Raw genomic sequence first — 12,609 nt, forward strand, 5'->3', positions numbered from 1 at the left:
AGGAGAATATCAAAGGGATATGTGTGGAAGTGAAAGGGTTTTTAATCATTACTTCTATCTAAAGTATATTTTGTGTTGTAAGGCTATGGTTATGATATAGATCTGAAAGATCTTATGCACCCTTGGATTAGGATCATGAAACCTAAAATGACTTATCATTGTATGATCTGATAATGGATAGCCTAGATCTGAGTGTTAAATGCATATTTTATCATTTAAATGTTCTGATCTTGGTTTATCTCAAGTCTTGAAAAGTCGCGAAGTTATAAGTAATTATTTGCAGATCTATACGCAAGTTCGCCTCGGTGAAGGCACGTATACACGAGGATTCGGCACTTCCAATTAGCATATTCAGAGGAAGGGCTTATTTTTCAGAAATGACTGATCTATCTGCTTAGTGTTATTGTTTTATTGTTGTTTGTGTTATGAAACCATCTCACAAAAACATAGAAAATAAAGATAAATGCCTTAGAATTCAGCCTCTTTGAGGGGGAAACATCCTTTGCATTACACAAATGAATAATTCTTCCATGATAAAAATGACAGACATCCTTTATGTTGGAAATAATACTGAGAGGGGGGGGGGGGGTGAATCAGTATTAGCAATTCAATAACTTTTCATTTCCATAATCAGATTTATATACACTACTTTAGTTAAGGGAACACGTGTGTACACGCAACTATGTTTAAGGCAACTAGGGTATATCTAGCAAACTTATGATTCAGTTAATTCATCATATGTTGATCTTTAATCAATGCATCAGTACTTCATTATCCATATAAACAGTAACCAGGTGTAGTAAAAATAGAAGAGATCATCACACATAAGAAACACACATGAACAAAAAGATTTAAGGTGGAAACCCAATGTAGGACAAAAACCACCTACTGCTGTCTTCTTTTTAATATAAGAGAAACCTATTTACAATCTTGTACTGGTGCAGACTCATACCAGTATGCAGGCACTCACCTGCAGAAGGCTACAACCTTCTCTCATTCTCCAGCTTATACTGGAAGGGAGATATAACCCCCTAGCTCTTGTACTAGCCGATATATTTACTAGTACGTAGGTGCTAGCCTACAGAAGGCTACAACCCTCTCTCATTTTCCAGCTACTACTGGAAGGGAGCTCCAACCCCCTGGCTCTTGTATTGGACGATATGTTTACCAGTATGTATGCGCTAGCCTACTGAAGGCTCCAACCTTCACTCTTCCTCCAGGGACCACGTTTCATAAATTTTCAGACTGGATACTCCTGGAACACAACACCATAATCTGAAGGCCGCGTTTCATCCAATTTTCATACTGGACCCATCAACAACATTGAAGCTCAAAAACAATCACCACTATAATACAACCATTGCATTAACCAATCATTAAATACTCAATCATTAATCTCTTAATCACCCAACAACTGAATCACTGAAGCCCTGTCATCAAAACAAAGTCACCAGAACACAGAGCAAAACCCAGATCTCTTCAACAACCACTAGAATCAACTGCAAATTCAGATATCATATTTCATAATGTGTACACTACTCCGATGAACCGAATCAGCATGTATACACACTCTTACCAAAGCAAACCCTCGCACAGATATGCAAATACTAACTTAAAAACTTCATGGCTATTTCAAAATTCAGTCATACCCATATCATAACATTTGCAGAATAAAACATGTGTCAGTATTCAGATCTAGTCTATCCATGATCAAACCACATAATGATAATACATTCCAAGCCTTAAGATCTCGATCCATCATTCATCATCATCCACATAGGTGCATCCTCATTTCATATCAAGCAAATCATCACAAACCCATAACCTGCACACTAGATCTCACACTTCATCAGATATTCAATACTTGCACACCTGGCCTAATGATCTTCTCCTCCTTTTCTAGTTTTAGGCCTTTCTCAGTACCATGGACCAAAACCACTTAGGACCAATACCTTGGACAAAATACCTAGGGTCAATATCTCGGACCAGATACCTTGGACCAATACTATGGATCAAAATACCATGGACCAAATACCTTGGACCAAAACTTAGTTTTCCAAGATATACGTGCTTTTCTTTCTGTGAAAGTGTGTGTGTACGTTATACACTCCTTTTGGTCTGTTAACCCGTGTGTATATGCTCCTTTGTCATGGTTAACCTTCATATACATCTCATTATTCATTTTTGTATTTTGATAATTAATTCTTTGCTATTGACCCGATGCACCATGATCTGTCATCTGAGTGAGTTTCCATCAAGGACAACACCTGTATCATAATGCCAACAATCTCCCCCTTTGGACTTGATGGCAACAACAACACCAAGTCACTCTCCCCCTTTGACATCAAGGGCAAAGGGCAGACCAAGATATTATCTCCCTTTGATATGAATTATGTTGTCCATACTCCCCTTCAGTACATGCTGAAATATCTGATTGAGCTCCCCCTTTGTACATGCTGAGATGCACTAAACCGTCCATGCTCCCCCTGAGCATATGCAGAGTCTGCAAAAATATTTTTCAAAAGAATAACATGACTCTATACATACATCACCAATGACCTTCCTATCACTAATGACTCATACATCCATCTCCCAACCAAGTGGGGATATACCAAATGTTTATACATAACTGAAATAGAAATTATTACATCATCCTTCCCATGCATAGTGGGGTTACAAATTACATCATATGACTCATGGGTCTTTAAAAGATATACATGACATTTAGACCAAAGACCTAAACAAGACTATGATAGTCATCAACTACTATCATACACCATATATGATCTACACCATAAGCATCTGTCAACAACATCCAGACCTGTAACCTGCAATACCATTCTCTTGGCCAACCAACAATAATATGCCACTTAAGTGATCATCCATGAATCTGATCTGAATACCAACAATGTGACCCAAGTAGCAAGATGTATCATTTAGCCACATAAGCATCATCACCAAAGGCTTCTACCCATAATGCCAACAATGCATTATTCAAAGCATATGCTCCCCCTGAACCTGTTCCATCTGTTCACTATCAGATATGATCATGCATATATCAGCAAGAAGTATCAAGGCATCATCATCAATCAGATATACATCAAGTTAATTTGTGAGGATCAAAAGTACTTATAAATAACGTCTTATGATTATCAACACATTTCCACACATCATCAGTAGATTGTAACCATCATCAAACAGAGCAAATAATTGACTGAACCATATCAGACCCTTTTTCTTGAGTCTGTCCTTCTGCTTTTCAACATATACGTGACTGTGTAGCTTCGAACTCGCATATATATGCGACTTGTCTCCATGAAACTTGCGTATGAGATTTAGAACGCTGAAGTTTCACACTTTCGGCTCCCTCTGAGGCTGTTATGTCTGTATACTCTGCTATGCCACATATTTCTGACTGTACTTCCTTTTTCTTCCATATCTTTGAGTGTGATGATGTTTTCTCCCTTTCATATGGTGGCCGAATTTTGCTTATGCATTCCTTTGCTATATGTCCAAAATTGTTACAGGCATAACATCTCATATGTTTCATATTCCTTCTATAGCAGTCAAAGGCTTTGTGACCAAACATATTGCAAGAAAAAAAATATCCCTTAAAGTACTTGGAACGTGATGATATTTCTGTGTGACGGTCTTGCACCATTCTACTTCTGCATCTTACTGCAACATGTCCAAGATTATGACATACATAACACTCAACATTATTCATCTGAGAAAATAACCGACTATCACTTCCATAGTTTGGAGTAAAAGATTTTCTTTGAAGGATTTCTTTCCTTGGTTGTTGATGGGGTTGACCTCTTATCTCCTTGTTGAGAATTTCAGGTTTTGCATTAGAGTTCCTTGCCTCACCCTGTGAGCTAGATTCACCTTTAACAGATTCATAAAAACCAAGACCAGTTTTGATAGCAGGAGATCTTTGACTACTAAGAATATCATCCAAAATATTAGTACTGTCTTGAAATTGTAACAGTTTATCTTTTTCTTCTACTTTACTTTTTAAGATATTTACCTCAACCTTATGTTGTTGTTCCTTTTCCAGATGTTGCTTCTTCAAGATTTCTTTAGCCTTTCTTCCTTCTTCCACTTGTTGCCTTAATTTGAGAATCTCATTTTCTTTTTCTTTATCTACTTGAGGTATTTATTCATTCTGCTTATTTTTTAATGATATCACTTCATCTTGCAGCATTTGACATACTTTGAAGGCACACTCTAGCTGAGCTTTTAGTCTGGTAACTTCTTCTTTGAGGGCACACTCCCTTTTATTAAATAGATCTTGTTGATCTATGATTTTATCTGATGCTTCATTTGCTTGTTCATCTTGAGGTGATTTGGAATCTAAATCCTTGCTTCCATCTAATAGCCAATTGTCTCTCCTGCTGTCACCATTCCTTTGAGTTGTGTTCTTATTCTGAGGTGCTTTCTTCTTTAGCTTCTTTCCCATTGTTTCTGCGGATCTCCTTCAAGTGATCAAGCTTCTACCAAAGGACCTGCTATGATACCAATTGTTGGAAATAATACTGGGGGGGGGGGGTGAATCAGTATTAGTAAGTCAATAACTTTTCATTTCCATAATCAAATTTATATATGCTACTTTAGTTAATGGAACACATGTGTACACGCAACTGTGTTTAAGGCAACTAACGTATATCCAACAAACTTATGATTCAGTTAATTCATCATATGTTGATCTTTAATCAGTGCATCAATACTTCATTATCCATATAAACAGTAACCAGGTGTAGTAAAAACAGAACAGATCATCACACATAAGAAACACACATGAACACCAAGATTTAAGGTGGAAAGCTAATGCAAGACAAAAACCACCTACTGCTGTCTTCTTTTTAATATAGGAAAAACCTGTTTACAATATTTTACTGGTGTAGATTCATACCAGTATGCAGGCACCCCCCTGCAGAAGGATACAACCTTCTCTTGTTCTCTAGCTTCTACTGGAAGGGAGCTACAACCCCCTGGCTCTTGTACTAGCCGATATATTTACTAGCACATATGCATCGGTCTACAAAAGGCTACAACCCTCTCTCATTTTCCAGCTGCTACTAGAAGGGAGCTCCAACCCCCTGGCTCTTATACTAGCTGATATGTTTACCAGTATGTAGGCACTGGCCTACTGAAGGCTCCAACCTTCACTCTTCCTCTAGGGACCACATTTCATAAATTTTCAGACTAGATACTCTTGGAACACAACACCATAATCTGAAGGCCACGTTTCATCCAATTCTCATACTGGATCCATCAACAACATTGAAGCTAAAAAACAATCACCACTGCAATACAACCATTACATTAACCAATCATTAAATATTCAATCATCAATCTCTGAATCACCCAACAACTGAATCATTGAAGCCCTGTCATCAAAACACAGTCACCAGAACATAGAGTAGAACCCAGAACTCTGCAACAACCACTAGAATCAACTGCAAATTCAGATATCATATTTCATAATGTATAATCTACTCTGATGAACTGAACCAGCATGTATACGCGCTTTTATCAAAGCGAACCCGCATACATATCTGCAAATAATAACTTAAAAATTTCACAGCTATTTCAGAATTCAGTCATACCCAGATCATAACATTTGCAGAATAAAACATGCGTCAGTATTCAGATCTAGTTTATCCTTGATCAAACCACATAATGATAATACATTACAAGCCTTAAGATCCTGATCCATCATTCATCATCATCCACATAGGTGCATCCTTAGTTTAGATCAAGAAAAGCATCACAAACCCATAACCTACATACTGGATCTCACACTTCATCAGATATTCAATACTTGCACACCTGGCCTAATGATCTTCTCCTCCTTTTATACTTTTAGGCCTTTCTCAATACCATGAACCAAAACCACTTAGGACCAATACCTTGGACCAAATACCTAGGGTCAAAACCTCAGACTAGATACCTTGGACCAATACCATGGATCAAAATACCATGGACCAAATACCTTGGACCAAAACTTAGTTTTTCAAGATATACGTGCTTTTCTTTCTGTGAAAGTGTGTGTGTACATTATACGCTCCTTTTGGCCTGTTAACCCGCGTGTATACGCTCCTTTGTCATAGTTTGTTGGGTGTGGAGCCTGATTATCTTCTGTATTCAAAGGTTTCAGCCAGATGTATACCCCAGGAAGATTGTACACCCCTCCACGTGGGGGGGGACTTGTCCCCCCTGCGGGGGTAAATCCCCCCCGGTTGGGGGGCCAGTGGGGGTTCGGGGCCAGTGCCCCCAAAGCCAGAAATAGATGTAAAATTGCCTTGTAAAAGTCTAATAATTTCTAGTAAATATGGGCCGTTCATTAGGCGAATGATTTGATGGTAGAAGTTATGTTTAATTTAGGGGTTTTTGCCCTAGAAGGAAACCCCTCACTATATATGAAGGAATTGTATTGTGTCTATGTAGATCTATATTCTTAGTGAGAAAGAGAGAGGAGATTGAGAGCGAAGAGGGTGTTACAGCGGATCTGCTATAGGTTGTATCTCTTCAGTTTGTTGGATAATATAAAAGGAAGGACTGGTTGTTTCTCCGTGGACATAGCCCAAATTGGGTGAACCACGTATATCTGTGTCTCTCTTGTTTTATGCTTTTTTTGTGTTTATATTTTTGCAATATTTTTATGTGTTCCATTGCTCCGTAATATATAATTTTCAAACAACTGGTATCAGAGCCGAAGGTCTATTTGGCTGAAAACTCGCACGAGAGAAAGGTTCCTGGTTTGAGTGGGAGCAATGGCGGAAAATGGTAGGTTTAGGGTCGAGAAATTTAACGGCCAAAACTTCTCGCTGTGGAAGATGCAGATGGAAGATTATTTGTATCATAAATATATGTACCTACCATTGGGCACAAAAACAAAGATGCCGATGGGTATGATAGATGAAGAATGGAACTTTCTCGACAGAAAGGCACTTGGAACAATATGGCTATGCCTAGCGGCATCGGTAGCGTTTAATATTTCAAAGGAAACGACAACATAGGGTTTAATGTCGGCATTGGCCAAACTATATGAAAAACCCTCTGCCTCAAATAAGGTATTTCTTATGAAGCGTTTATTTAATATGAAGATGTCTGAAGGTGGATCTGTTGTAGACCATTTAAATTATTTTAATACAGTTACAAGTCAATTAAGTTTTGTAGGGGTAAATTTTGATGATGAAGTTAGGGCTCTGTCATTTATGTGATCATTGCCAGAAATTTGGAATGGCTTAGTTATGGCCATTAGTAACTTTGCCTCTGGATCTAGTACTTTAAAGTTTGATGATGTTGTCGGTGCAATCCTTAGCAAGGAAATGCGATGGAAAAGCTCCGGTGAGACATCAGGTAATGCTTTGACTGCAAAGACTAGGGGACGAAAAATGGAAAGAGGAAAGAGCCCAGGATATCGCAGTAATTCAAGAAAAGGAAGATCCAAGTCCAGATCGGGGATAGTGTGCTGGAAATGCGAGAAGAAAGTACACCTGAAGAAAGACTGCAAGTCTTGGAAGGGAAAAGAAGGAGACACGCAGCAAGAAAACAATCATGAAGCGAATGTAACAGGTGATGTGTTGCAAGATGCTTTGATTCTTTCATTAGAAAATATTATTGATGCTTGGGTGGTAGATTCAGGGGCCTCATTCCATGCCACACCTAATAGGAAACATTTTCATGATTATGTTCAAGGAGATTTTGGACAGGTTCGATTGGGTGATGATAAACCCTGTAAAATAGTTGGAATGGGTACAGTTTTCATAAAACAGCAAAATGGAAATCAGTGGCTTTTGAAGGAGGTAAGGCATGTTCTAGATCTAAAGAAAAATCTTATTTCAACAGGGCAGTTGAGAGGTGAAGGTTGCATAAGTACTTTCACAGATAAAACCTGGAAGGTCACTAAACGATCCTTGGTAATAGCAAAAGGAGGAAAGGTTGGTACATTGTATTTATGCAATGGTATTTCTAATTCTGTTAATGCCTTAACCTCTACAGGAGAAGATACGACATTGTGGAATCATAGGCTCGGGCACATGAGTGAGAAGGGGATGCAGATTCTTCACTCAAGAAATTTGTTGCCAGGTTTGAAGCATGTTGATTTAAAATTATGTGAGAATTGTGTTTATGGAAAACAGAATAGAGTCAGATTCCTTAGAGTTGGGAAAGAAAAGAAGAGCGAAAAATTAGAGCTTGTGCATACAGATGTATGGGGACTTTCTCATGTATCATCTCTTGGTGGCTCTCGTTATTATATTACCTTTATTGATGATGCAACCAGAAAAACCTGGATTTATTGTATTCGAAATAAATTTGATGTATTTGATACTTTCAAGAAATGGAAAGCTTTAGTTGAAAATGAGACAGGGAAAAGGTTGAAGTGTCTCAGATCAGATAATGGAGGTGAATATTGCAGCAAAGAGTTTGATAGGTACTGTTCAGAGAATGGAATTTACAGAGAGAAGATAGTTCCGGGAACACCACAAGAAAATGGTGTGTCAGAAAGGATGAACAGGACAATCATGGAGCGTGCAAGGTGCATGAGATTGCATGCAGGATTGCCTTTACAATTTGGGCAGATGCTGTAGATATTGTTGTTTATCTAATAAACAGAGGGCCTTCAAGTTCCTTGGATGGTGGTATTCCAGAGGAGGCATGGACAGGTAAAAAGGTAAACTGATCATTTTTAAAAACTTTTGGTTGTGAAGCCTTTGTCCACATTAATAAAGAAAATAGAACAAAGCTTGAGGCAAAATCAAAGAAATGTACCTTTATTGGATATGGTGTTAATGATTTTGGTTATCGCTTATATGATTATGAAAATAAAAAGATCATTAGGAGCAGAGATGTAATATTCAATGAAAAGGTCTTGTATAAGAATCAGTTGTAGGAAAAGAAATAGGAAAAAGAAAACAAGGAATACATAGTTCTTAATGAGATTGTTGAAAAAGTAAAGGTGCCTGAAAATAATAATAATCAACAACCACAACAACAAAAACCACCACAACAGTGACAGGCACCCCAAACACCTGAAAGTGGTGTTAGAAGATCTACCAGGATAAGTAGACCCCCTGAATGATACTCTCCTTCATTATATTATTTATTATTGACTGATTATGGTGAACCTGAATGTTATGAAGAAGCAATGCAGGTTGAAAGTAGGAAGAAGTGGGAGCTAGCCATGGAAGAATAGATGGAATCCTTAATGCATAACCAGACTTGGGACTTAGTCAGGTTGCCTGTAGGTAAAATAGCATTGCAGAATAATTGGGTTTACAGGTTGAAGCAAGAAGATGGAGGAAAACAGAGGTACAAAGCTAGACTTGTGGTGAAGGGGTTTGCACAGAAGAAAGGTATTGATTTTGATGAAATATTTTCTCCTGTTGTTAAAATGACTTCAATCAGAACTATTCTAAGTCTAGTAGTTGTTGAAGATTTACATCTTGAGCAGTTAGATGTAAAGACAACCTTTCTCCATGGGGATTTGGAGGAAGAGATATATATGCAAAAGCCACAAGGATATGAGGTGAAAGGGAAGGAGAAACTAGTGTGCAGGTTGAAGAAGATCTTGTATGGCTTAAAACAGACTCCAAGGTAGTGGTATCTAAAATTTGACAAGTTTATTTCTGGACAAGGTTATACTAGATGTCACTCTAATCATTGTGTCTATCTGAAAAAGCAAAATGATGGCAGCTATATTATATTTTTATTGTATGTAGATGACATGCTTGTTGCAGGGTCTAACATGCAGGAAATAAATGTGCTCAAAAGAAAATTGGCAAATTCATTTGCAGTGAAGGATTTGGGAGCTGCAAAACAAATCCTTGGTATGAGAATAACTAGAGACAGGAAAAATCACAAATGAACATTGTCTCAGAATGAGTACATACAAAAGGTGTTGAAAAGATTTAATATGCACAATGCAAAACCAGTTAGTACACCTTTTTCTAGCCATTTCAAACTTAGTAAGGAAATGTGCCCAAAGACCCAAGAAGACATGGTTTATATGTCTAAAGTTCCATATGCATCAGCAGTTGGAAGCTTAATGTATGCAATGGTCTGCACAAGGCCTGATATTGCACATGCAGTGGGAGTTGTAAGCAGGTACATGAACAATCCAGGAAAGGAACATTGGATGGCAGTGAAATGGATTCTCAGATATTTGAAAGGTACCACAAATCAAGCATTATGCTTTAGTCGTTCAAACATTGCTCTACAGGGATATGTTGATGCAGATATGGTAGGTGATAGAGATAATAGGAGGAGCACTACAGGATATGTATTTACCATAGGTGGAATAGCTGTCAGTTGGGTTTCAAAAATCCAAAGTGTTGTTTCACTTTCAACAACAGTGGGAGATTGTTGGGTGTGGAGCCTGATTATCTTCTGTATTCAAAGGTTTCATCCGGATGTATACCCCGGGAAGACTGTACACCCCTCCACACGGAGGTGACTTGTCCCCCTCGCGGGGGTAAATCCCCCCCGGTTGGGGGGTCCGGGGGCCAGCGGTCCCCCGGCGGGGGTTCGGGGGCAGTGCCCCCGAAGCCAAAAATAGATGTAAAATTGCCTTGTAAAAGTCTAGTAATTTCTAGTAAATCTGGGCCATTCATTAGGCAGATGATCTGACGGTAGAAGTTATGTTTAATTTAGGGTTTTTTGCCCTAGAAGGAAACCCCTCACTATATATGAGGGAATTGTATTGCGTCTATGTAGATCTGTATTCTGAGTGAGAAAGAGAGAGGAGATTGAGAGCGAAGAGGGTGTTACAGCGGATCTGCTGTAGGTTGTATCTCTTCAGTTTGCTGGATAATATAAAAGGAAGGACTAGTTGTTTCTCCATGGATGTAGCCCAAACTAGGTGAACCACATATATCTGTGTCTCTCTTGTTTTATGTGTTTTTTGTGTTTATATTTCAGTAATATTTTTATGTGTTCCATTGCTCCGTAATATATAATTTTCAAACACGGTTAACTTGCATATACATCTCTTTATTCATTATTTGTGGTTTGATCATTAATTCTTTGCTATTGACCTGCTGCAATATGATCTGTCATCTAAGTGAGTTGCCATCAAGGCAACACTTGTATCATAATGCCAACACTTCCTATATATAGGAGTCTAAGAGGCCATAATAAATCAGAGCCGACATAACAATAATATGTAAGGGCACAATAATAACAGTAGTGGGCTTTTATGGGGAAAAATAATAACAATATGGGGACTACATGGGCACAAAAATATAATAAGGGGGTTGTACTAATAAAAATAAGGGGTTACACTGGTAGTCTAGGGACCTAACATGCCCCTCTCCTTCAAAAAGTGTTGTCCTCAACGCTTGAGTAGTTCTTGATTGATCCGAATTGGATCCATGAAGATTATTACAGAGCCATGGTTGTATCAAAATAGGACAGACTTTGAATTATGAGCATAGAGTGATCAGGAAGACCTTTGGACAATGGCAGTTTGCAGCCAGCGAGGAACGACGAGGACCTTGGTCAAAGCACATTGACCGAGGCCCATGGAGACCGTGCAGGAGGCAAAACTAGCACTTGGGAAGCCCGGATTGGGAAACAGAGGGCATTTCTGATGCGCGACTGGGCAAACCCCTTCGAGAAGGAAAGGCCTCGAAGCGCTCAGTTGCATGGAAGTCGAGAAAACCGTGGGGAAAATGCTAAGGTGAAAGGTGAGAGGCGCGCTCCAAAACCGACAATATATCAGGGACACCCTTGGGCAGTAAGCGGATTTGAAGAAAAGTGAGCGATTCCATTCAATGCCCAACCTGTGGTAGGTGGATGAGAGAGAAAACCGCCGCTCATCGTGCGCTAACGGTGAAGCAATTCAACTGCGTGAAATGAGTGAATGTCGTAGGATCTGGGGTCTCCAGATCTGACAGTGGAGATTGCGCCCGATGAAAAAACCAGATTTGACAGGGAATTAAGCAGAGGCATAAAGAAGTTTAACATCTGATTTGACCACTAAGTTGGTGGATGACTCATTCCATAGTGTAACTGAAAAAAACCAAACCGACGAGGAAGAGCTAGCACAGTTCGCAAGAGGACAAGTGGCCACTCCCTGTGAGCGGTTGGTGAAGATGTAGAGACAGGGAAATCCAAGCGAGCTGCAGCAGGCGATCCGACGGGGGTGGAAGAGGAAGTGATCAGTCATGAGACAGAGTGGCTTTTAGCCATGAACACACAGAGAAAAGAACAACAGAGAGGAGAACGGAGACAGAGAAAGCGAGAGCAAAAGAAGAGACAGTAAAGCAAGAAACAGAAAGACAGAGAGCCGAGCTGACCTGCAGCACAAGGCAACATTGAGCAATCCTTGATAGGATCTGTCGAGAATTGAGCATCACACTGGGATCCTTCCATTGAAGACCAGAGCGGTCAAGAGCTGGTAAGGAAAAGAGTCTGTGCACTCTAGTGGCTTGGGGAATCCAAGGACCACCCTGCTAAGCAATTTTGTTTCAGGAGACTCAGATCGAGCTCCTCATTGTAAATCTATGCTTTAAAGGCACAATAAAAGAAGGCCACCACTAAAATCTAGACCGGAGACGTAGCCCTGGGGGATAGTGTGAACTCCTTATTAATTTGTTG

Source organism: Pinus tabuliformis, chromosome 4_2, assembly GCF_031772625.1.
Source record: "Pinus tabuliformis cultivar Carrire ecotype Pingquan chromosome 4_2, CPIR1, whole genome shotgun sequence".
Lineage (NCBI taxonomy): Eukaryota > Viridiplantae > Streptophyta > Pinopsida > Pinales > Pinaceae > Pinus > Pinus tabuliformis.